Source organism: Apis florea, unplaced genomic scaffold, assembly GCF_048593485.1.
Source record: "Apis florea isolate Af1SG1 unplaced genomic scaffold, ASM4859348v1 contig_37_pilon, whole genome shotgun sequence".
Lineage (NCBI taxonomy): Eukaryota > Metazoa > Arthropoda > Insecta > Hymenoptera > Apidae > Apis > Apis florea.
The window spans coordinates 2,222,195-2,249,618 of NW_028256861.1; the positions used below are offsets into that span (position 1 = coordinate 2,222,195).

The 27,424-nt window shown below is 30.4% G+C and overlaps 1 protein-coding gene across 2 annotated transcripts in view; it reads right to left on the minus strand.

Annotated features, from left to right (window-relative positions):
- cdi (serine/threonine kinase) overlaps positions 1–27,424 on the minus strand; it is a 55,291-nt gene that overhangs the window by 19,101 nt on the left and 8,766 nt on the right. The gene's annotated exons all lie outside the window — the stretch shown is intronic.

The window sequence follows — 27,424 nt, forward strand, 5'->3', positions numbered from 1 at the left end:
ATTTTGTGAAGATTTTACTTGACGATCTTGTTGTTTACTTAAATACTTAAAATTAACAAAAATAAAAGTTAGGTCACGTTAGGTTAATTGATAAATTATAAAAAAAGTCAAGGTTATCATACTAATTTTGTGAAGATTTTACTTGACGATCTTGTTGTTTACTTAAATACTTAAAATTAACAAAAATAAAAGTTAGGTCACGTTAGGTTAATTGATAAATTATAAAAAAAGTCAAGGTTATCATACTAATTTTGTGAAGATTTTACTTGACGATCTTGTTGTTTAAATAATTAAAATTAATAAAAATAACAGTTAGATTAGGTTAGGTTAATGGATTAATACTTACAAAAAAATTAGTATTGTGAAGATTTTATTTGACGATCTTGTTGTTTAAATAATTAAAATTAACAAAAATAAAAGTTAGGTTAGGTTAGGTTAATTGGTAAATATTTATAAAAGAAGTCAAGGTTATCATACTAATTTTGTGAAGATTTTACTTGACGATCTTGTTGTTTACTTAAATACTTAAAATTAACAAAAATAAAAGTTAGGTTAGGTTAGGTTAATTGGTAAATACTTATAAAAAAAGTCAAGGTTATCATACTAATTTTGTGAAGATTTTACTTGACGATCTTGTTGTTTACTTAAATACTTAAAATTAACAAAAATAAAAGTTAGGTTAGGTTAGGTCAATTGGTAAATACTTATAAAAAAAAAGTTAAGGTTATCATACTACTGTAATACTGTGAAAAGATTTTACTTGGTAGTCATTGTTTAATTAATAATAGTTAAAATTAATAAAAATAAGAGTTAGGTTAGGTTCGTCACATATGGAATAACCTACTGTCGATAATTCATTCGCATCGAATCGAAAAAAATTGGCGAATTTCGAATCTCGAAACAATTTTTCATATGATTAATTTTCTCGAGGACAAAGTCTCGAATCTTATCCCACTTTTCTCCTTATTTCCTCATAAAGAATCACCCTGTCCCTATTCATGATACACATACCTTCACGTTAATTCCATTTCTACCAGTTATTTATTTCGAAAAAATCTAAATTTGAATAAAGACAAGCGTCATAAGAATAATATACATACACAGTTTAAAAGTTTAGATAAAAAAAAAAAATGGAATGTCGACTCGTTTCATTAACAACTCATTCGACAATTCGTGTATTCATTATCGAGACTCGAAGCCGCGAACGTTTCCATTGCGGATAAGAAAATTATTCTCCGATTAACCGTGAACGTGAATAAACAAAGTCGTATTTCGTATCATGGAATATATTCCACGTTTTTGCAGCACGAAAACGTCGGATCTATTCTCACGAGACGGTATTAACGAGCCGTGACAACCGAGGATGTGTATCATACGAATATACGATCTGATAAACCGTGTACCTATTTAACAGCACTTCAATGCTAATTTCACCAACACTGTCGAATCTTTCGTTAACTGCTAATAACACTTGCCGACGTATTAAAATCGTATGCATAATCGTATACAACATTTTATATTATTTTTAATAAAATTACTATTTTTTAAAAAATAAACGATACAAATTTCTTCCAGTCGAATTGATTTCAATTCGGAAGAAAACCAATCGTCTCGTTAATTGGATAAAAACCAGCACGAACGGTTTCTGTAATTTTCAAATTTTCAAATTCGAAATCGTCATACTTACACTTAAAAAAAAAAAAATACAAAAGTTTCGTCGAAATTTCGATCAAAAAAAAAATCTATTTGACGCGATCTCGAACGAAAAATTGTTAAACGATGTTAAAGGTGGGAGGAATTCGTAAAAGTGCGGGAGGCGGCGAGGCGAGGAGGCGTCCCGTTACGCGAGTCAAATTAAAACCGGAAGCAGCACGATTTCGTGCGCAGGCCCGTTCCAGGATTCGATTACGCGCAGCTTCTTCGAAATTAAGGGTCGAAATTAACCCATCGCCAATTAGAGGAGATTCAAAATCGTGGGGATTTTTGAAGAATAGTAAAAAAAAAGAAAAAAGAGAGAAATAGAAATTTCCTATATTTTATTCAAAAACGTTCGAATGGGGGGGGTTTATTAACGAGAATTGTTAAATTATGATTCTTGTCGAGATCCTTTGCCATTTACTTTCCTTTTCGTGTTCTTTCGATCGTTTTGTGAATCGTTCGATGAACGAATTAATGAATGATAAAAGGTAATATTTACCTTGAATATTCTGTACGCGTATAAAACAAAGTTGAAGGATCGAAGATAACATTTATTTTTGTAATTTTGTAAAAGAGGAAAGGAATAGAGAAATATTTGAAAATCATTAATTTCTCTTCAACAAATGCAAGTTTTAATGATAAAATAGAATAGTAATGAAGTTTACGAATTGGATTGTTATGAATTTTTCAACGAGTGGTAAAGCATATGATAATTTTAAAATATAGATAATGCAATCTAATCTGATTTTACTTAAACTGGATGTACCGAATATTTAAAGTAATTGAATTAATTTATGCATTTAGTTTGCAATTATTTTTTTCTCTAAAGCATAAAAATTAATATACACGTCAACTGATAATCAAGAATTAACAAAATATTATACTTTTTTTCAAAGAAACGAATAAATACATATGTACACACATATTAGAATACTTGTAGTTAACAGTTACGTGGCGCTAGTGTTGCATCGCTAGATAATCATCCTAGAATTAAAATTCTATTCAAACGGATTGGAATCTCAATTTTTACAAATTTTCAAGATTCACAATGATGTAATAATCGTTTTATTTTAAAAGCAGGGAACAAAATTATGAAAGTTTACACTTTAAACTCAAAATATTTGCGAGACACGTGGTGCCAATATTTGCTTTAAAACTACTACATTTACATTTGTTGACATTTTAAAAAATCTATTCTCGAGTAAACACTCTACACGTTTTAAACTGAAAACTTAGCAACAAGACAATTTGAGATGCCAATTTGAAAAATCTTACTTTAGAATTCCCTCTCACGTTTCAATCATCCAAACTTGATTGATCACCGCGACGATTCCACCGTAACTGGGTTAATTAATAATAATCGAATAAAGAGAAACCTGTGTGAACGATGGGGGAGGGATCGATCAAATGGAAGACGAGGAATGTCGCGAAATTCCGCGGGATAAAAAGTCGAGAATATATCGAAAAGGAATCTGGCCAGGATTCCTTGGCAGTGGCTGGCTTAGTTGGGCCGTGGCCAAACGATGACGAATACCCGGCCGGAGTAAACAGAGCGCTTGCAAATCGAGCATTTCGCGAGAAAAGAAAAAAAGAAAAGAGAGGGAAGAAAAAAGTCGCTACCCTCGAACTCTCGAGTTCGAGAAAGACGAGCCTCCTCCACTCGAATCACCTCGTCGAGCTTCGACCTTTCGAGAGGGTTAAATCGAACTGATTAAACTCTCGATCACGAGTGGAGGAGAAGCTAGCCGCCCTCGACACACGGATCGATTCTTCGATTTCTAATCCTATTTCGAAATCTTGGATTCTTTTCTTCTCTTTTTTTTTTTGCGAGCGAAAAAATGTTTCTAGAATTTTCATCTTGTCGAACGATCATTTTATCGTGTTTAAGCGAAAATTGAAACGTTCGAGATGATTGAATTTTTGAACAGTTTCTCGATGCAAGGGATTTGTTACAAATTTTTTTGAAAAATCTGGTCATTTCTGTATTTCCAGTCTTACTTTTCACAAAATTGTATATGTTACTTCGCTCGTTCACTTAGATGCTCATCCAATTATAGATATATATATATATACCGATTTTATAAATGTGAAGATTTCAACATTTTCTATTTTCAGTTCTGGAGACGATTGCCCAGATTTAATCAAGATTACGTGTATAATAATAATTCAAAAAGAGAGGAAGCTTGGAAGAATGGAATTTTTGATTTTCGTTTTGCTACGATTTTCTTTGAATTAATTAATTCAATAATTTACATTTTATTTGTTGTTACCGATAAATGTATATTTTTCGATTGTAAAAAGAAAGGATAGAAATTTCTTGGTTACCTAATAGAAATTACAGACAAGTTACAAAATTTGTACAAGCAAAAGTTGTGGCAAGTTTCTATATATCTTGTTATTTCAACTGTGGTAATTTTATGTTGACCTATGAATATGTTATAATATATGTAACCAGGTTGGCCAAGTACACGTAACAGCAATTTTATTTTATTAGGTCGGTAATATATTTTATTATAATTTATGTATGTGACATTTTGGATTAAAAATTTAATCATAACCTTTATGATTATCCTTCTCATTGAATAAATATTAATTTTACTAGAAATAAATGAAAAGATCTGATGACCAGTCAATTTAAATAGTTTAAATAACATAAACTTAAGTTTTAACAATTATTATTAATAATGAAGGATCACATATATATACATTATTACAAATTTTAATACTTATAATTACCCTTCTCTCTGAATAAATATTAATTTTACTACAAACAAATGAAAAGATCTGATAACCAGTCAGTTTAAATAATATAAATTTAAATTTTAACAATTATAATTAATAATGAAAGGTCACATATATATATACATTATTACAAATTTTAATATTTATAATTACCCTTCTCTCTGAATAAATATTAATTTTACTACAAATGAAAAGATCTGATAACCAGTCAGTTTAAATAATATAAATTTAAGTTTTAACAATTATAATTAATAATGAAGGATCACATATATATACATTATTACAAATTTTAATACTTATAATTACCCTTCTCTCTGAATAAATATTAATTTTACTACAAACAAATGAAAAGATCTGATAACCAGTTAGTTTAAATAATATAAATTTAAGTTTTAACAATTTTAATTAATAATGAAAGGTCACATATATATATACATTATTACAAATTTTAATATTTATAATTACCCTTCTCTCTGAATAAATATTAATTTTACTACAAACAAATGAAAAGATCTGATAACCAGTCAGTTTAAATAATATAAATTTAAGTTTTAACAATTATAATTAATAATGAAAGATCACATATATATACATTATTACAAATTTTAATACTTATAATTATCCTTCTCTCTGAATAAATATTAATTTTACTACAAACAAATGAAAAGATCTGATAACCAGTCAGTTTAAATAATATAAATTTAAGTTTTAACAATTATAATTAATAATGAAAGGTCACATATATTATTACATATATTATGCATTATTACAAATTTTAATATTTATAATTACCCTTCTCTCTGAATAAATATTAATTTTACTACAAACAAATGAAAAGATCTGATGACCAGTCAGTTTAAATAATATAAATTTAAGTTTTAACAATTATAATTAATAATGAAAGGTCACATATATTATTACATATATTATGCATTATTACAAATTTTAATATTTATAATTATCTTTCTCTCTGAATAAATATTAATTTTACTACAAACAAATGAAAAGATGAGATAAGCACTCAATCTAAATAGTTTAAATAATATAAATTTGAACAATTACAATTAATAATGAAAAGAAAAATTTATTTTTCTATTCTTTTTCATCACATATATACACATTATTATGTCATATTTGTTCTATCATTATTAAACAGATATATTTACAATACATAACCTAATCTCAAACAAACAAAATTGCACGTACTTATCCATTCCCACCGCGTGTTCTAATTCATTCATATGCAAAATTCATTTCAACATTGAACTTTATTCCTAAGTTCGTTGGAAAGAAAAAAAAAATTTTAAAATTGGTCATAAACGTTTAAAGATTATCGACTGAAAAGAAACATACAACTATAAAAATTCAGTTAAGAAAAATAAATCTTTCGTAATTTCGTGTCTCGTTCATTTTTACAATTTTTTACAATCTTTCGACTATATATTAAAAATGTACAATGCAAGTTTCAAACGTTTTTTTTTTTCTTTATATTATTTCATATTTGTTCTACCAATATTAGATACATTTGGTACACGACCTAACCTCAAACAAACAAAATTACATATTACTTATTCATTCTCATCGCAATTTCTAATTCATTCATATGCAAAGTTCATTTCAACATTGAATCTTATTCCTAAGCATCCAATTATTCCACAAAAAGGAAAAAAAAAAAAATTTTTTTTTGAAATTGGTTATAAAATGTTCAAAGATTCGATCGAAACTGAAACAGACTAGGAGAGAACTATTAAAATTTCACTTAAGAAAAATAAATCTTTCAAGTTTCGTTCATTTTTCACCGATTTTTACCGATATTAAAAATTCGAAGAATCAATGAATTATGAGATTGCACGGGACGCATATCACCTTCTCGAGCGATAAATCGGAACCCTGATTCAGAATCCTCGAACAACTTTCCACTTGACGATCTACGATCTATAAATATCTCCATCGCTGTTTGCATTTACACATGCATTTGAATCCTCGTAACAGCATATCGAGCGACAAGTATCATCCATAAAAAGGATGTGCAACACCCGAATAATCTTTTTCGCAAACGACACGAAACTATGCCAAATATCGATTCTATAAATCGTGTAAAATTTATCATACGAAACGAAACAATATATTTCTCGCGTGTCAATTTTTAAAAGATTGAAAAAAACATTGCTGCTCGCTTATTTTCTTCTTATCGCAACGTGTATGCTATGGTGAATTACAAACTTGATGGAGTCTAATGTGCATGCGTGTAGATTTAAATAGGCGTTTCAATAACAATAGTGCAATAATTAATATTAACCAATGAAATATTACCATTGTTAATAAGAAAATTTTTAAGTTTTGAAATAAGTATATTTCCAAATTTTTCACTGTTATCCAAAATGAACGGATACTTTTGCAATTATAATTACTTTTGTAATAATAAATGGATATTTCTCGTTTTTTTACATATATGGATTCTTTAAAATTATCGACACGTTTGCACGTTTATACATTAAATGTTCAAAAAAAAAGGAAAGAACAATCTTAACCTCACTTTTCGATTCTTATCTTCGAGCCTGGAACCTGGTTATTTTTAACGAAACCATAAAACTTTAAAGGCCTTGTGTAAAAAATTCGTACAACGAGTTAGTTTTCACCGAATGATAGAAAGGAAGTCGAGTTTCGAGTGGAAGAAGTCGCGAAAGTCGCCAAATAATTAGCCAGCTTCGTTTAAATAATTCTCACTGTCTACGTCTTTGCGCGTGCTCGCTCCACGCACTCCATTTCCATTGTTTAAAGCAGGAGAGGAGAAGGAGAAAGCAACGCGGTGATTATTGTACCGCGAGTGATTAATGGCATCGCACACACGCAGCGACTCTCCTCTTTTTTTTTTCTTTTTCTCCTTCTTCTCTTCTTTTTCTTTTCCCTTTTTTTTTTCCACGATTCGAAACCTTCCATTCTTCGTTTATTCACGAAGTGCAACGATCCCACAGACAGAAGCGGGACGAAGCGATCGATACGTTTCTTATTGACCCCTTTTCCTTCGACTTTTGCCACTTTTTTCACGCGGATGTCAATTCCTGCACGTTGTATTGCGATTATGAGTCGTTGAATTGAAGAGTTTGAGGGGGGGGGGGGGGGAAATATATATATATATATATTCTTCAATATTTGTCAATTTTAAATGTAAAAATGTGTCGTTGGAAAAATTAGTATTGCGTTTTATCGAGATAAAAATATAATTACATGTAGCTGTTTATTTTAATGACATCACTTTAATTGCAATCATTTGTATTTAAAATATAAAAGCTGAAATATTTAGATATTTATTATAAGTCAATAATTTTAGTATAGATTCTAATGTATCGTTTAATTTTATATTATATTTTATTATAGTTAAAATAGAGAAAGATATTGTTCAAAACAAATTTTAAATATAAATGATTGTAATTATATATATGTATTCAGTTATTTATTACATATACTTCTAATATTAAGTTAGATTAGATTCAATTTTTTTTATTCTATTCTATTTTACTTACGTTATTTAATTTTACATTATAGTTTAGTTAAAGCAGAGAAAGATATTAACTAAAGAATAAAATAAGGAAGCCATAAAAAAAAAAAAAAAATATTAGATATTATATCTACTCAAGAAAATATTACTATTATTACTATTATCACTAATAAAAAATAACGGAGAGGTTCAGCTCGAATTTATTGTGCATTTCACGCTAGAATTGGCTCGAACAATGACAATTTTCTTCCACAGTGTACTATACCATATTACACTTCGCTGCGCTATACCATAATATATACACTATACACTTCTTTACCGACAAAACCGTGCACGTTAATGGAAGTCGGTTGTGCAGCGATAGAGGCCTTTCACAGGGGTGCCTTTTCCCGGAAGCTTTTGAATCCTCGAAATCTTCGACGCTTCTCTTTTAATCTCTACATTCCCTTTTCCCTCGATCCAAGGTTCACTGAACCCCAAGAACGTGTTTTACGAGATATTTGGATTTTTTATGTTACGCCCTTTTTTTGCCGGAGTCGAACGAAAACGAAACGTTGCACGAATCGAAGAATTTTTATGCGATATTTCTGTACGACTTTTGAACACATTAAGTGATTTTTTTTCCATCTATAATAATAAATAACAAAATTATTAATTAATTCTCTGGGTATCGCTTCATTTCTTTAACAAAAAATTACGGTAAGTGGTATTTATCTCGATCAGACGCTGTAATTACGTGATGATTTCACTTTTCGTATTGTTTCTTTTTCTAACTCGATACACACTTGTCATTGATAAGAAATAATAATAACGGCAAATTAATCGGGAAATGATAACCGTTCTGACGATTAAAGGGCAAACGTTTGTCTTTAATATTCAACGAGACGGTTTTTAAACCAAAAGTCCAGCAAAGGTCAACTGCTTCTATTTGTAACTCTGCAATGGAGTGACCAGCGGGATGAGAAATAAACGATGAGGCTATTTTTACGAGACCTCAATCGCGCGAATTATCGGGTTAATTAATGATAACTCGAACGCGCGAACTTTTACAATTATGGTTATATCGCGTAAATTTCTTCCATCTCTCGTTAGTGATGGGTTTAAATATTTCGCGAGTATATTTGAACATTGAAAAATCGAAATATTTCGATACTTTCGTAATGGAACAGCATATCATTACATTTCTATTTATTTTAGAATACTTTTAAGCGAAATTAATCGAATTTCTAGAAATTCGTGTAAAATCATTTTTCTTTGAAAATAATTCTTGATAATAATCCAATTATTAATTTTCATGTTGTTTAAACTCGACGCTGCTTTGAACTCATTCGTACGTTGTTCACTTGCACACATCGATCGATCGCTACTTAAACCCATTACTTACCGTCTTCTTCGAACCGTAATTTTTCCCGAACAGATAACAATTTGTCAAGTTTCACGATTGGCGTGCACGATGAATGAAATCACAGACGGCCGAGTTGCAGACTCGAGGGGGAGAGACCTCGACATAATTAAAATCCACGCACTAATTAAAACGGGCGAGAGTCGAGAGGGATTCGTGGAAAGTTCAAAGATTATTCAGCGACGCGTGATGCCAAGTTTTTCTCGGCAAGTAGGGTTACATTTAACACGAGGTTAACAGAGAAGTTTAACCGCGCTATTTATTACCTTATCTTATTTCTTATTTTTATTTTCTAAAAACACCTTTTCCTACTACTAATTCTGCTGATTTTAAAGGCAAAAAATTATTTAAAATTTTTGCTCGATCGTATTATTATTTATTATTTATCATTTGAATTAATTTTCATTACAATTTAAAATATAATTAAAAGAAATTCTGTCAGATGGAGATTTTACGTGATTTTATACTTTTTACAAATATATGATCGTACGATAAAAATTGATATACTTTATTTAAATTATGAGTACGAATGTGTATTTTATTTCTTTTCTTATCCTCAACAAATTTATGCAATTGCTTTCTTCTTTTTTTATTGCGAATCTTCTTCTTAATTTTATTACCAATTTAAAATTTTCAACGAAACAATTCTCAATCCTGAAATAATAATTTCTTAATCATAAATGACTTATTATCAATTTAAAAAAAAAAAGCGTGTCTTTCAACCATTATAATTATATATTTATTTTTACAAGTTTTTCTTTTTTCACGAATAATTTATTCGACGCTCTCATTTACTCGTGTTTCTCAATCTCGTATCTCGGATTAAATACGGAACGAGCTGATGATTCCAAACTTTTGATAAGTGTAATGTAACGCGGCTGACGCGAATACCGGCGAATGAATGAACGCGTTATGCGGCACGATGGAGGTTTTTTTTTTTTTCCAGGTGTTTAGGCGTTTTTTTCTTAGCCTGGGACGATAAGATCGCTCGAGTGGCGGCGATCCTAATTATTTTGCGCGGTGTGATTCACACGGATGCGTGCGAAAATGGAAATGTTATGAATACAAAGAGAAATTAAAAAAAAAAAGAGAGAGAGAGAGAGAGAAGGAAAGGAAGAAAAAACAATTCAGAAAGTTCGAAGCAACCGTACATACACTTTCTTCGTTTAATTTATGAACGAATTCATAACAGGTGGGCCTAAATTGATCATCCCGAGATTAGGATAATAATACAAGGAATCGTAGGATTGTTATTTACAATTTACAAAGAATTCCTTTTTTTTTTTTTTTTACACCCGTTTTTCGCTATTAAATTAAGCGGGAAAGATAGTAGTAGACGCGATAATTGATATCGAATATTATATTTCGTGACGATCAACGAGAGATATCGTCACTGCTTTTCATCCCAAATGAAATTTAACATTGTTCCGTCCGTAGAAGGAACAATGAAACGACAAATTCGAAAAGAGAGAACAAAGCAAATACAACTCCACGTTCGTCCGTCCAGCGAGAGGAAGATCCAGATCTGGAGAAAAGGTTAGAAATGAGCTCGTTTCGAGGTTTGAAATCGCTTCGTGGAAATCGTGGAGCGATTCTATTAAAAGCGATTTGCCAATTAAGAGCGAAGGCCGTGCCTTGAAAGGCTTTGCAAGTTCGCACTTTCCCCCCTCCCCTCCTTTCGCGTGCGAAGGAAGTTTCGAAGGAAAATCGCGAAAATGGCGGCGACGATGTCGAAAAGTCGATCGATCGATCGATCGATATCATCGTGTAATCGGCGGCCTCGAGACGCGTCGAGAAGGATTTCTCTGACGACCGATCGCGGGACACAGCGATAAATTTCTTTCTCGTCACGCGCTACGCACTTTCTCTGACAGAGAGTTTCTATATTAATATTTTTTCGATCACTTTTTAAAAACAAAAAGTTTCTCTTTGAGTGAACGTCGATCGGCTTTCCCCGTCGCGGGAGCTTAATCTCTTTTTACGCTTTTAGCAGGACAATAAATTGACCGGTAATTCGCCACCATTTGCAATCGTCGAAATATGAAATATATCGAGAGATTGCGCGCTCTGATAATTATGTTACACTCTGTGTGTATCTGCAATTTATAATTTTGATTAAAATGATGCTTTATTATCGTGTTAATTTTACTGTTTCTGAATTATTAAAATTATGAAATATTTAAAATTTTCGTCTTAAATTATTAATTTTAATAATAATGTCGTTTAATAATTTTTAGAAAATTTACAGAAACTTCATAACAATGTTTTCTTTATCTTATGTCATTGCATTATTTTAACAGTTGAGAAAATAAAAGGAATTAATATCGTTCCTGACGACAAAAAATCGTATATCTATTGAAAAAAATTTAATTCTTATTTAAATCACGTTAAGATTTGCCTTATCTTAGTGTTCTTCGATCGATGTATGCGTGTAAAGTATAGTTTATGTAATATTTACTACTACATTTATAAATAATATTAAAAAATTAATTATTATATTTAAACGGTTAACATTTTTATCCAATCTGTGTATCAAAGTAACGATATGAAAGAAAAAAGTTTATTTGTTTGAATTTTAAAAATCAATAATCAATGTTCACATCGTGAAAAAAAAAACAGAGAAAAAATTTTTAATAATAAATCGTAACATTCGAAATATTAAAATATCTTTATTTCCTTTTAAAACTTGTCGCAACAACGACAAGAATTTTTAAATCAAATTCTTCTTATCCCAATGATTATAGCATCTCGTTAATTTAAAATTTAAAAGAAAACACTGGTATCTTTCCAAACTAAGGGACAATTAACAAACTGTATCGCACCTTTTTCTCCCCTCAAAGACACAACAACTTACCTGTCGAAGCAAAAGAGAGAAGTGGATCCGGCAATTAGTGGCGCTAATTGCCACGCGAGGAAAGCTCGATTGAAAGTCAACATCGTTAAAAGAATCCGACAATTGGAGTCTGGCGAATTTCGATCGACCGAGGCGTGTTTAATCAACTGTTAAATTATAAAAGCTGTTGTTCAATGTCTCCTTTCAATTTCAATTCAGGTGTTCACCATGAATTAAAAATAAAAATTTAAAACGCGTCGGATATTTTATATATTTTTAAATTTTTGTAAAAGATTAAATACGATATAAGGATTAATAATTTTATCGAGTAATAAGATTTATTGATAACATTATTTAAATCACTTTTATTAATTTAGATTTATTCTACAGTTGAAATTATTTCGATGTGTTATAATTATCTATAATAATTAAATTATATGTATAATTATATTCCTTTCCGCGCGTCAAGCTCATTCAAAATTAGCGCCACCGATCGATCGATATGCGCGGCCAGTTTTTTGTGCAGAGAAACCACCAATCGTGCTCCTCGACAGATTTACGTGTCACTAAAATCGATTCTAATAAACGTCCATTTCTCACCAGTCGCGCGACACTTTCCTCGAGCAACCGGATTAAATCGGGAATCACGAAACATTTCGGTTTTGAAACGACACGTTCGCTTTCCATCCAATTGGAAACAAGCTTATCTCGCTTTGTAACGAATAAATTTTAACGGGTTAAATATTCAGGCCAGATTGGGATTTTTTTTCCATCGACCGAATTCCGATCTTGCTTTTACACTCGCGTGTAAAAGTCAATCCGGATGAAATATCAAAGGTTTAACCGTCAATTGAGTGAAACTCGAAATTTTGTTCGATTACTCAGAAGAGTTGGAGAAAATTTGAAATGAGTGAAAACAAATATACGAGAAAATTGAAATATCTTCATGAGCAAATATTATTCGAAGATACGATTTCATTTTATGTTTAAATTATAGGCAAGTGGCATTTATTATTTACACTGGTTTTGATATATATATATATATTATTTTAATAATAAATATTAAATAATATAATAATTTTTTTCCGTTTAATTGAAATGCAATATGTATTGAAAGTGATTATATTCTAGTTTTTATCATAAATGAATTTTGACTACTTTTATATTGCAATAAAATATTTCAAAATAATATTTTTATCAATATACAATGTTATTATTTTAGAATGATAATGATAAGAAAATTATTATGCGTCTTTGTTCAAAAGCCACGTGACATATTTATCTTATATCTATTTAAGATATTATTTTTAATTAATATTTCAATGAAAAGTTTATTTGCAATATTTTATAAAGAGAGAGAAGAGATTATTGAAAATAAAAATATTCTTTCACGGTTACTTGATAATCATGAGAGATCTAAGTCGGAATGCAGTTTGGAGACGAAAGTTGTACATAACTCATGAAGAATCGAAGAGACACGATTCTAAGATGTAAGGTTTATCGAAGATTTCACTGAAGATTCAAGAAACGATTGATTTCTCAACTTTCTTCGTCTCCCCGTTCGAAGAATTTTAATATAATTACGCACGAGTTCGTGATAGTCGTTAACATTTTTGCATAAAAATCGTATTCGTTGTTACACGCATAGCGAATTCTCGTTACACTTTGGTTTCGTTTCATTAACGACGAAATAATGATTTAATAACGAACTAGTTACGAAACCCATTGAATAATCCTCGCTTCATAAGTGAATTCTTTATTACCGACCGTATTTTCTATTCTATTCCAGTGTAAAATTGTTTATAATGTAAATTAAAATAAATTATAACCTATAAGTTTCAATAAGATCTCCTATTCTATAATATTCTTCTATTAGCATAAGTCAAAACGAATACCGTTATTCAATCGATACTTTCCAAAATTATTCAAAAAAATAATAATAATAATAATAATTTTTATTTTTATACTTTAAGAACTGTCATTGTGTCAAAGAATTCTTAAGAATAAATAAATAAAAACATCATTCATTATAACCTCAAAAATAATAACCTCAATTTTCGCCTTCACTTCAATTCCCCGAAATCAATTCTTCACGTTCAACAACTCTTTTTGAGAATAACTCTTCGATTCTTCCTTACAAGCTCACATATTCGTTAATATCGAGAGGATATGGCGAAAAACTTCATCACTTTCGAAATACCACGCTCACAATTAATCCAACCGCGGCGGCGTGAACTTCCGCGGAAAGAGAGAGGGATTCCTGATCGCGGATCGGGAATGAGCGAACCGCGGAACGAGGTGGCTGGCCTCGCTTCTATCCTCGGTTAATGAATCGGTCGTAGAACGAAAATGACCAAGGAACGAGAGCTTGTAACAGTGGCTCATTAGAGAGTGTACGTACTCCATGGCCAACGCGGCGTGACCGGCTTTCTCGTCTGTGCCGAGCATTCTTATTTCAACGTAAGAAGGAAATGCTCGGGCTTCTTCGCTCGCAGGCAAGGTCGGTCGTTTCTATCTGCGCACGCAGCCGTGTTGAAAAGAGAGAGAGAGGGTTATTGTACTTCCGACAGTGAAGTTAGCTGCGGCCTTACGAAGGTCTTTCGTGGAGACGCGACACCTTCGACCTCTCGAACGCTTTCGAGCGATAGAATTCATTCTTTCGATCGATCTTTTCTGTTACGTTTCTACGTTACCGACTAGCAAATTTAATATTATAATTCTTTTTATATCGAATATTTTTTTTTAATTTTGGTAGTAATTTGAAATTATTTTACAATTATTAATTACAGTTTCATTTACAAAGAATATTCTCCAAATCGTTAATAAATTGTTTTTTGCTATCTAAGAAGAATTCTAAATTCGGTTATTTTTGAATTTTATTTTTTAAACCATAAATTATAATTAACTTAACAAATTGTAAATTATTTCATCAATTGTTTAAACAACTAAAAAAATGTTATAAATAAAAGCGATATTTTCTTTGAAAATTCGTTCTTTTTATGTGAAATTATAATCGGTTATTATACCATTTGGTTTTAATACACTCGTTCTTAATATAATTTTAATTTTTCTAAATCTGTTTTATTTTCATATCTACTTATTATGCAAGATAATTTTTTTTTAATACTATAGCTAGTAATTTGTGAGTTTTAAAATTTCACTAATAATATTAGTCTACAATTATGCAAGAGAGCTTTGAGTACCTTTAAAGTTGGAATGCTTACTTTAGAATCATAAGACTGTTACATAAAAGTATTAAAAGGAATAAAATCCGAAATTACATAGTTGATTAGAGAAAAAAAATATTTTAGGGAAAGAGAAAAGCTGTTAAATGGTTCATTGGACTGGGATTCGAAAGCCGGATCTTTCTTGCCGGACCACTGCTTTAACCAATTAAGCTATCCAGGTCGTGGACAAATTCTCTCCCTTTTAATATTTAAAATTGCTGCTTGTATAATTCTGCACAATATGCACATACAAAGTGATAACATTTATATTAACAGACTTTTATCTTCAAATTTAAATGGATATTTTAACCATGATATATTTCAAACATTAAAAATTATTCAAGTGTATATCATTACATTGAAATTATTTATTGTTTTAAAATATGATATCAAATCGTCCATAATCACTCAATTTAAATTAAATTTCAAACAAAATTATCAAACGTCTTATTATTAATCTTTATTAAAATATAAAATATTTATATTCAATATTTTTTATATAAGAATAATCCATTTTTTGTCATGCAATAATTAAATTAAAATTAGACAGTAATTGGAAAACATCACATCTGAATCTAAACCTTCTAAATCCTTTTCTAACCTAACCTCTTTTTTAGAAGATAATTTATAAAAGAAAATTCTATTGAAAAATTTACATTGAAAAAAATTTTATTATTAATGATTAAAGAATCTACCTACGTTCAAAAAAAAAAATATATATATAACTTATCCACTAATATAAACTATATCCATTTTAGGTGAGACGAGAGGAAATCACTAAAAGTTAATTTTAATAACCTAAAAATAAAAATTGAATTTCATTATGATTAAATAAAGAATAATGCACACACATACAATTTTAAGAAAGAAAATAACCAACATTGGAAGCAACTATTGTGCTAAAGCAACTGAAACGCTTAAGGGAAGACACACAGTTTCCAAAGACCGAGGAACAACGGTTGCACGTGATCCCGTTGTCACATTGCGCTTACGGTATTCGCGCAACATTTCCACAGTTCCCTTTGATCTTAACCATCGAATATTTTGAACGCAATTACATACGTACAAAGCTAAAGTTTGTTTAATTGGCGCACGAGTTATACGGCAATTATATCACGAAGCGTATTAATACCGCGTAATTAAAGATCGATCAACGTAGCGTCGCATACGTTATTAATTACGATGTACAAACCGTGTTTTAAGTTGCAAATGTGTACAATCCATCGTAAAAGTGTTTATCTTACAATGAAATTCATCTATTGTGAAATACGTAAATTTTAAAACGGAAATTTATGCAGAGCGTAATAGGTTAGTTTTTAGGTTAGATTTTTATACAGTACAGAATATTTATATGGAAACACAAATGTCTGTTATTTTTGGATTAATGAAAAAATTTTATTAATATAAAGTTCAGTATAAAGAGAATTATAATATGATATTAAAATATATATAATCATATAATAATACATATAATACAGGTATCTAAATATTCTTGACTTTTAAAAAATTGAATGAAAATAATTTTATTAATATTGGTTGTATATAAAGGTTGTATATTAGGTAGCTAGAAGGAGCTATAATATGAGATTAGAATAATCTAATTGAATAGTTTATATAAGGTGTCTCAAAACTTTGGAAACATCTCCATTAACTGGAGATTTCTGAAATAATTTTTGGCAATTTTTCTTTGCAAAAATTTTCAATTTTCGTTTCGGTTTTGTTAATAACGAGTTATTAACAAAAAATATTGGCCACTATCACACGATACATAGATTTGTCGAGCCTTTATATAGAGTGATCCAATAAAACCAGTATTTATCTCCGTTATTTTTAGAAATAAAAAAAAAACTTTACAAATAAAAATTGTTTATTATAAAGAAGACTACAATATGGTAGAAATAACTTTTGGAGGTTAGGAATTATGGATATTTCAAAGTTACGACTCCTTTTTCAAGCTATTTCGAAAAATTATTATTTTAGGAGATATTTTTAACTTTGTTAAATTTATTGTTCGAAAGACAAAGAAAGCAAGAGCAGAAAAATATTACATATTTCTTGTCTTTTACACGATAAATTTTTTTACTTTATAGTTCTCTCTTGTATCATTATGAAATTATATTTAAAAAAGAAAAAAAAAAAAACAACATTGAAACTTTGAGAATTAATTTCACTCTTTCCAAGTGATTTTTTTACTAATAAAAAAAAAAAAATTAATCCATACTCAGAATGTTTTGTACAAAACATAATTATTGTTGATTTTGATAAATCAACTTAGATACTTCTGTGTACGTACATACGTAACACTTTACAAGATTGTTTCACGTACAAGTTGCCTTGAATTAATTTCACGTGCTCGTTCTACGCTTTTTCTGTTTCATTCTAATCGAGTTATCGAAATTGTTTCAATGTTACCACAGTTGATTAATGGCCAATCGCGATAAGAATTATGGAACGAGATCGATTGGATACACACGGATATCCATACTGCATAAATTGATTACATATTTTACCGACCGAGTAACGTTGTTTTTGACCTAATATTACGTCAGGTCATCCCCAGGTAAGTAATTTCGTTTTGAAAGTATAATTTATGTGGAAAAACAACTTACTTATACATACATACATACGTACGTACACCTGGATCTCTTTTTACGCGATACTTTTTTGCATGATTCATAGTTCACGTTTCGTTCACAATTACATTACGATTTTTCAATAATGGAATTACCAAACAAGTCGGATTGAATGGTTATAGATTTTTTTTTTTTTTTTTTAAATTAAACGTGTAGATATTTTGGCAAAATTAACAACGATTTTTATTTAAACATAGGAACATAATTATAGAGTATATTTGATTATTTTTTATTGTTTACATTTAATACGTTAATTAAAAAAAAATTAATTAAATATTCGTATCGAGTTTTATATTAAAATGTTAATAATCGATATCATATAAAATTGCTATGTAAAAAAAGGAAGAAAAGATTTCCGAGCGTGAAATTTTTCGAGATATGCATCTTATATTTTGTAATTTTTTGAACAACGTTAAATGAAATAAAAAAAATATCAATCTCACGTTCAAAAATCGGGTCGAGTAACGAATACAAATTAGCAATTGTGCAAAGAATTTTGTATTCAACAACTCATTAATGAAAAAAAAAAAAATTGTTACTTCGAACAAGCCAGAATTATTTGCAAATCATCGCTCGACAAACTGTGGCTACACGAAAAACTTTCTCTAAAGCATCGACAAACACTCGCATTTCACATTTATTCGCATAAATTTTAGATAAATTGCGCCATTTTCTCGTAATTCGATGCAATAGCTGATCCAAGATTTCATCGAAATTAAATATTTTTCGCGCGAATTGAATGTACAAGATAATGCTCAAAATAAATAAATAAATAAACAAGAAAATTTTTCGAATGCAAATGACATTAATTAATTCTTTACAGCTGCGAATCAGTTGTGTACGATGGAAGATTGTTATAGAATACATTTTTTCCCATTTAAAAATTAATCTCGATATTTTTTCGAAAACGGAGACTCGAAAAATTATTATTATTATTATCCAATCAATCCAAAAAATTAACCCAATTCAAATTGCATATCCCATATTTTGAATTTTCACGATCTCGTTTCTACCATCTACGAATCATTTTGTATTTAATCTCCGGATGATTAACTTTCGATTAAGCGCAAGTGATTTCCCCGAGAATGAGATTTCCAGTGCAAGCTTGAACGATTAAAAAAAAAAAAAAGAAGAATGAATTCACGAAAAAAAAAAAAAAAAAAAAGAAAAAAGAAAATTGCAAAAAAAAAAAAAAAAAAAGAAAGAAAAAATAAAATAAAAACGGCCAGAGAAATCGAGCGAACGATAATATCGCGGCCTGTCATCACGCGTGTCATTACATGATAATTTACTGCATTTTCACCGCTTATAGTGGAACGGTATCCTCGAGCATAAAATTACAATGATAATTATTATACGTTTCATTGGAGTCAGTGATGCGATTCTTGAGGACGTGGTAATTTTTATACGTATAATGAGGGGGGGGGGAGAGAGAGAGAGAGAGAGAGAGAGAGGAAGAAGGGAAGGAAGAGAAACATATACATACACGTGCTTATGATTCCAAGTGTTTGGAATCTAGTGTCCCAGTTTTCCTTTCGCTTATCAAAGGCCACTCGTCCATGGCAAAGTTTCACGTCGTAACGCGTCCACGGTTTTTTCACGGTCCTCGGATTTTTTTCCGTTCTTCGCTTCGATCGAAGGAAAATTTAATAATTTTTGTAAACTGTTATATTTTTATTTTTTTGCAATTGCATTTTCTACTTCTAAAAAAAAAAAAAAAAAAAAAAAAATTAATATAAAATACGTCTTATCAGCATGGTAAATTTTATACGTGATAATTATAGTTTGTACTTGTACAAGTATTTAATTACAATAATGAAAATACACTTGGGACGAAGTAGTTATTTACTTTTTTTTTTATTAAAATTTTTTAATTGTAACTCGTATAAGCGCTAATTAAAATGAAAATAATGAAAAATTTTTTATCTTAATAATAAATTGACATTTACGAAAAAATTAAATTTCTCGTTCAATTGTTTTACGCTTCGATGATACGCATCATCGTATTTTTATCAAATTTTATCGTCTCCGCGATAGAAATAAAAATTTATTGCAGTCTGGTGATCTTGAAAAGCCAGAATAAAATTCTTCTCGATCTATTTCTTCGCTAACCTAACCTAACTTAATCTAATCGAATTTATACACGTAACCGCATTCATGCAATATAATTTATATATCATTTATTTCTTTCAGAAACCAGTAGTCAATTAATTGACCTAATCTTTAATCTTACTTATGTAATATAACCTGTCTTACCATCGTATAATTTATATATCAATCTTTTTGCAACTTTTAAAACTACCAAATCACACATCGGATCAATCTAACCTAACTTTTTTAACAATAGAAATATCGAACCAAATATTTTTTGTTTTTCCAATTATTGAAAATTTTTATTCGTGCATTAAAATTTACGCGGATCCAATTAATTCCAATTATAATTCGAATAATTAAATAAAGCATTTTTAACTTTTGTCCATACTGAAATCCTTTACGTCTTTCTACAGTTTATTTATCGACGATACGAAAATTTTATTTCTCAAAAACTTTTCAACATGAACATGTTTAAAAGATATAAATAAACAAATGAACGAAGCAAGGGCAACAACCTGTACCCTGCAACATCGAAATGCAACTTTCAAATTAATCGAAAAGCGAGGTAACGTTCGATAACGTTTCGAAAATAAGGAAGAAGATTTAAGTGGCGCACTCTTCCAAGAAAATTCCAGCCGTATAATTAGCGAGTTACGTAAAATTCAAATAGGTTTTGCAAAGAGAGCGAATGGCGAGCGCGTCTCGGCCAATTTCATTTTATTCGAGTCGACGGAATTAGAAATAAGGAAAGTGTCGAGGTTAGACGAGAAAACCGCGATGTTTGCCTAGAACACGGCGAGAAAATTTTCATAATGTAGCACGCGAGTTACGAAAACGCGCGAGCCGTTCGTCTAATTCCAGGAGTTTGGACGGGGAAAAGTTTCTCTGTTGCCGCAATTTTAATACCTACCTTTTTTTTTTTTTTTTCAATTTTCCAACTTTCTTTTCCCCGATATATATATATATATTTTTTTTTATAAAAGTTTTATATATATTTATTAAAATAGAAAATAAATAAATAATAAGAATTTATAAAACTAAATTATTTTAATATATCTAATTAAAAATTTATTATATATATAAGAACGGGTTCATCTGGAAAAATTATTTCATTTCCTCTCGAATGGAAGCGTGACATTCACGCGGCCTTGAATGTACAAAAGAAAAAGATTCATAAAAATTAGGTGATATCGACGGGCAAAAAAAAAAATTATTAGGCTCGAAGGAAAATTTATTTTAACGTTATTATTGTGCAACGAACGGCGACACGCTGGCAACAGAAACAGGAAGAACGAAACAACGAAAGAACGGATTCTGAACGGTTACTCTTTCGAGAAAAACGATGAAAGTGTTGCCCGTTGCCGAACAGAGAAACAGCAGCGCTATACGGACGCGACACGGAATTTTCTACAAGGACGATTGCGCGGTCGAGGATCGCGCACAACACAACAAACGCGACTACGTTTCTTGCGCTCGAGTTGATAAAAAAAAACGACATAATGAAACACGCTTTATGAAGCGTTTTATAAAGTCATCGAGATAATGGAAGTTGATAAAGACGATTTCGTTCCAAGGTTTTCGTTTGGAGGAGTTGCGCAACTAGAAAACTAAAAGTGACACAAGTTGTGCATATCTTGGGAAAACTGTTGGATAATAAATGGATGGATATATTCCCTGTAAAGAGATTAATTTTTTTCTCGTTTGAAGAGATAAAACGAGAGTATGAATTCGCTCTCGAAAGATCTGGCAGACAAGATCGATGTCACTTAAAAGAAGAAAAAAAGAAAAAAATAATTATTTAGAAAGAATTCGTTCGTCGATTAAAGATTACAATTTCAAAGAATCTTGCAACATCTTTGTTAACAACTCGACATCGTTTTTTTTATATCTCTTTATCTAAGAGATACAAGAGAATTCCTGAGGATTTTCAAGTATATTTCTGATTTCACGCGTTGAATTGTAACGCAACTGCGCGTTTCTATCTCTTTATTATCTCGTCGATCGTGAATATGATAAAATTAGTGTTGGAATGGGGAGGGAGTAGATTCGAACATTGATAAACCGTGCGATATTTTTGAGAAGAGAAAGACTGGCGGTTCTTGATCCATTTTAGAATCTATAATTATTTTTTCTCATAATATTGTTTTTCTTTGCTTTTTATCCTAACCTTACCAACACGTTTATCCAAACCATGGATTATGTTCAGATTAATGTTACGACTCTGATCCATTCTTTCGATCAAAATTTCCAAATCTCTTTGGATGTATCGATGTATGTTTAACTTGGCTCCATCCCTAGACAAGATGGTGAACGATTTCGAGGTGAGTGAAAAATTTCGGATTCGTGGAGCAAGAGGAGGAGAAAGGGGAGAGATATCAGGCAAAAATAGATCGGTCGCATCTTTTCGTTCCCCCCTCTCTCTCTCTCTCTTTCTCTCTCTCTTATTCGATCTTTCGTCCACTTTCGCGGCTGTTTTCCTCTTTCTTCCTTGGTAGGAGCCACGGTTTCGTTCAATTTCTCAGAGTCACCGTTGGACCACGATCGAGAAAGCCGAGAAAGAGAGAAATCTCCTCTGCCGATTAAACGCATTTGTCAGCTGGTGTGCGTTCCACGTTGCTGTCTTTTTTTTTTTTTTTTTAATTACATCTATTGACCTCCTCTCGAAAGAGGAAAGAAACTGCGTCCAACTCGCTCGAAAATCTTAAATATTCTTGAGAAACTTTTATGAATTTTATATACGTATACCGTTGGTGAGTATGATTAATTTTAACCGTATCTCTGGATTAAATTCTTTGAATCGCGCTTGTTAATAAAACGTTGCGCGAAAATCAATTTCGAATCAAATTTTAAATTGCACGCTTCTTTTTATCGATATATTGGATACGCGGCAAACGAAGAACTCGAGTCAGAGTAACTTTTGCCCCCTATTTTGCGAACGTTTTTTGAAATTGAATAAAATCGCAATCTGTATTATTATTTCCTGCATACATCGACAGACAGGCAGAGATGAAATGATCCTTGGCTTCATACGTTCCAGCCGAGTTAGATTGGGCGGATAATTTGGAAAAGTGTGCTTCGAAACTATTGATCTCGGGGAGAAACTTCGAATCCGTTGGTTATATCGAACCAGTAGTTGTTCCAAATACGAAGCCACGTTCGAAAACGGTCACGGACGGTTTGATTGTTCTAGACTCTTTTTACAATTGCGAAACGATCATTTCACGTTTGACATTATTCCAAATATTATGATTTCGTAATCACCCGCAGAGAAAGATTTCAAAGATACTTTTCTTGTGCATATGGATGTGCATACGACGAGGAAAATTTGATTGTAATTAAAATTTATTATTTATTATTATTTTTATATATCAAATTTTCTTTACTTTCAATAAATGTAAAATAAAAATTCTCATTCAGCAAGTAATTATATATATATATATATATAGAGAGAGAGAGAGAGAGCCTGGATAAATAATCCAGAATTTTTTCAAAGCTCTTTTATAATTTAAAGGAAGAAGCCTATAACAATAAAGAAAGAAAGAAAAGAAGTGATTAATATGAAGATATAAAAATCCCTGAAATTACTGTAACAGATGTTTGAATTGGAAAGGTTAGCTTGGACAATGTGTATAAATTACATGCAAAATGGTTGGTGGTGTAACAAGATCCTTAATTAAATACGGAATATCCTGGCTAAAAATTGATTTTACGACGACTTGCTGCGGACATTCAGGAAGATATAACGCAACACGTTTCTGTCGATTCAATGGAACGAGAGAACTGGTTGTCCAGATGTTGTGGAGAGCGTGCAACAATGATTGGTCGAATTGACATGGCCGCGCGTCGAGAAACCAGTGTGTGCCCTGTTGCGCTACGATTAAGGCGATAGATAAAATTCCTTGCTTCGAAATATAAATCAAGCCCCAAGTGGACAGGAATGCAACATTGTACACGAGATTGACTTCTCTCTAACGATGCGTCGATAGAGAGAATCGTTCATACACACGTATGCAGAAAACAGAGAGAGAGAGAGAGAGAGAGAGAAAGAGTATCAGTTCAGTGTTTCTCAACCTCTTCTAAAAATACAATCGCCTTTTTGTTGTTACTAATTACATAAAAATATTTGTGCGTAGAAAGTATAAATATTGTAATTAAATATAATTGATCATATACTGTTGAAATAAATAATTTACAGAATTATTTTGTCAGACTTATGTACGTGCAAAAACTTTATTACTCCCTATACTCAAGTACGTTTTTTTACTCTCGCTTAACGTCAATAATTTCAGTTGCCGACATATTGATTAAAATCAATTTCATTATAAAACTTGCATTATAGAAACAATTACAAATAAAAGTAATTATACTGATCTCCAGAAATTATTTTTCAACTTAAAGTTATTTCATAAGTTGAGAAATTTTATATGTTTTTCGTATACACAAAATTTTTAATTAAAACCAAAAATTTAATTTGGTTAATTAAATTTTCTTATAATATATTATATATGATATATGATACGAATGACTAAAAAATCAATTTACGATTGTCTTAAGTCTGACTAATTGAAAAACACTATACGCATTATATTTCTACATAATATAAACAAACTTTCGTTAAAATCATAAATTTCGAATTGGATAAATTTCCTTGTTATATTGTATTAAGCAAAATTTTAAAAATTTCAATTATAATTTTAATTTTAATTGTAGAAAATTTAATTCTAAAAATTTCCTAACCTAACAAATGCACGAGTATCATCAAACGTAATAAAAATAATCGTGACAACGGGTAAAGAATTACTTTACTATCCTCCTGTGTGGTCTCACGACTCACAGGTTGGGAATCCACGCAATAAATAAAGGCGAGCTAGCCGATGAAAATTCTCTTAGTAGTAACAGAGTAGATCGTAGATCGAGCGGAGGAAGTCGTTTGCCAAAGTGCTAAGGGTTCTAGTCATGCGATACCAGATGTCGTTGCTAAGGGACACGTGACCTCCGAAACGCGTTCCACTCACCGTGAATCTTTCCCAATTTTTCTCAACTCCTTTGATCGACTTTCGTAACTTTCACCATGCTGAAACTTTCGCGCCAATTGATTCTGCATCGTATCTCGCGTAACGACGATCCAAGGACACGACCTCGAGCATCCACCATTCTCGAAGGAAAGGTATAATGACCTGGTGAAGTTTCGATTCCGTGCCGACACACATTCGAGTGAAAAATAAAAAGGGTAAAGTATACACCATTTGAAGCAAAATTTTTTATATTACGTGTTATATTTGGACTTCTGATTTTTGCTAAAAAAAAAACGAAAGTTATAATCATTTTCTACAAAAAATGAATCTAACCTAATCTAACCTAATTTCACATAATTTATATAATACTAGTTATTTATTTATATAAATAATTTTAATTGTACATTCCTTAAATATCACTTTTAAGGATACTACGATTCAAAGAAATACGATATAATTATAATTTGAATTTTGAATTAAATTCTAGATTATTCATCTAGAAATTACAAAGAGTAATTTTTATATTTCCTCTTGTTATCAGACTATCTTTATTATCATGTAATCCGATGATTGCAACATTGATAATATTATCACGATAATGTAAAATGTACATGTTAGTGATAAAAATAAAAGAATTGATTAATCATTTATGAATTTTTTTCATATTTTTTTATAATATTTTTTTAGTTTTTACGTAATATTCAAGAAAAAATTATTACTACTTATTGATTTATCTCTTTATGTTATTCTTTAATTCTAACTTATTCATCTCGGAGGATAAAATGCGTAAGGATAAATAATGTAAAAACATGTCAAAATTAGTCAAATTGACTAGTTTTAAATTTTTGTGTTTGTTATTATTACAAAATTGGTAAGTGCTCTTGCCAAAATTAATATTAGTTTTTACTCATATATGTATAAGAGAGATATACATATTACGCTTATATTAATAATTCCATTAGTATTATTAAAGTTCATTTAAAAAAAAATTATCTTTCATTTATTACGATTTACGAAATAAAACTTAAAGCAAAACAAAAGAGACATAATAATGATTATGAATATCTTATTTGCATATGTAACCATATAAATCCTATTTAAAAAAAAAAAAGAAACCGTTTTTATAACTTCGTTAATGGAAAATGATGGACAACGTCGATAATGTATACATTGTAACTCGACGCTCCGGGAGCCAGAGTTCAAAAGACTTTGACCTACGGTACAAATTGCAAGGACCCTCCAGAGGCGGTGGATTTATTTTTAAACGGAACGCTCGCAATACATCGGCCGTAGGAATCGCCGTCGTCACTCTGCAGGCCGTACTCAATTTCCTGTTGACCTATTTATATCGTATCTAACCAGCGAGAAACGACGACTCTCAAGGTTCTCGAGTTCGATAGCTTCCGACGACACTAGAGGTGTGCGAGAATCCGAAAATCTCGGGTATCCGATACTCGGCTCGGTTCGGGTCAGATCGGGTCGGCTCGGGTTCTCGAAAGTATCACGTGACACGTGAATATCAAGATTCTCGAGAATTCGAATCGTGTTTCGAGACGATCTTTCTTGAATGCTCACTCGGTTGTTTGTAAACACTTCCAATTCACGATTCTATTTGATGATACGGAAATCGAAATTTTAAAAATTTTCAGATACAGTAGAACTTTTATTATTCGAATTAAAAGTGAAAGAAAATTATTCGGATAATTGGATACGAATTTTTTATTATATATAACGAAAATAATATGTTAATTTATTATAACAAAATTAGTATTTCTTTTGAATAGACAAATCATATCAGGTATGTTTAACTTTACACAAATAAATATATTGTGTAAAATTAAAATCATTTATTGTGAAAATTCTTCAATTTCTTTTCTCGTACAATGTACAATGTACGCGTTATTGTAATTAATAATTATAAAATTATTGGTTTTAAATAATTTAACTCATAATATTTGCTATTTCATTACAATTAATTCAAACAGCAGCATTTAATTTGCGTTTGCTTTCAAAATAAAATTCCACCGTTGAAAAGTTAAACTTCTTCCATTGAACTCGATGCGCTCGACCAATGTGTACCATGCAAATAATTTCACCCTCTTATAATCACGGTAATTACACATTTCCCAGTATTATATTTTTTTGTCAACTCCACGTCACTCTCACCACTTTCTAATTTCTTAAGTATTTTCGATTTTTCATTTATAAACGTATCCAACGTCAATTTCAAATCGCCGTGCCAAAGAAAGCGCATATATTGTTGCAAACAAAAATATATACA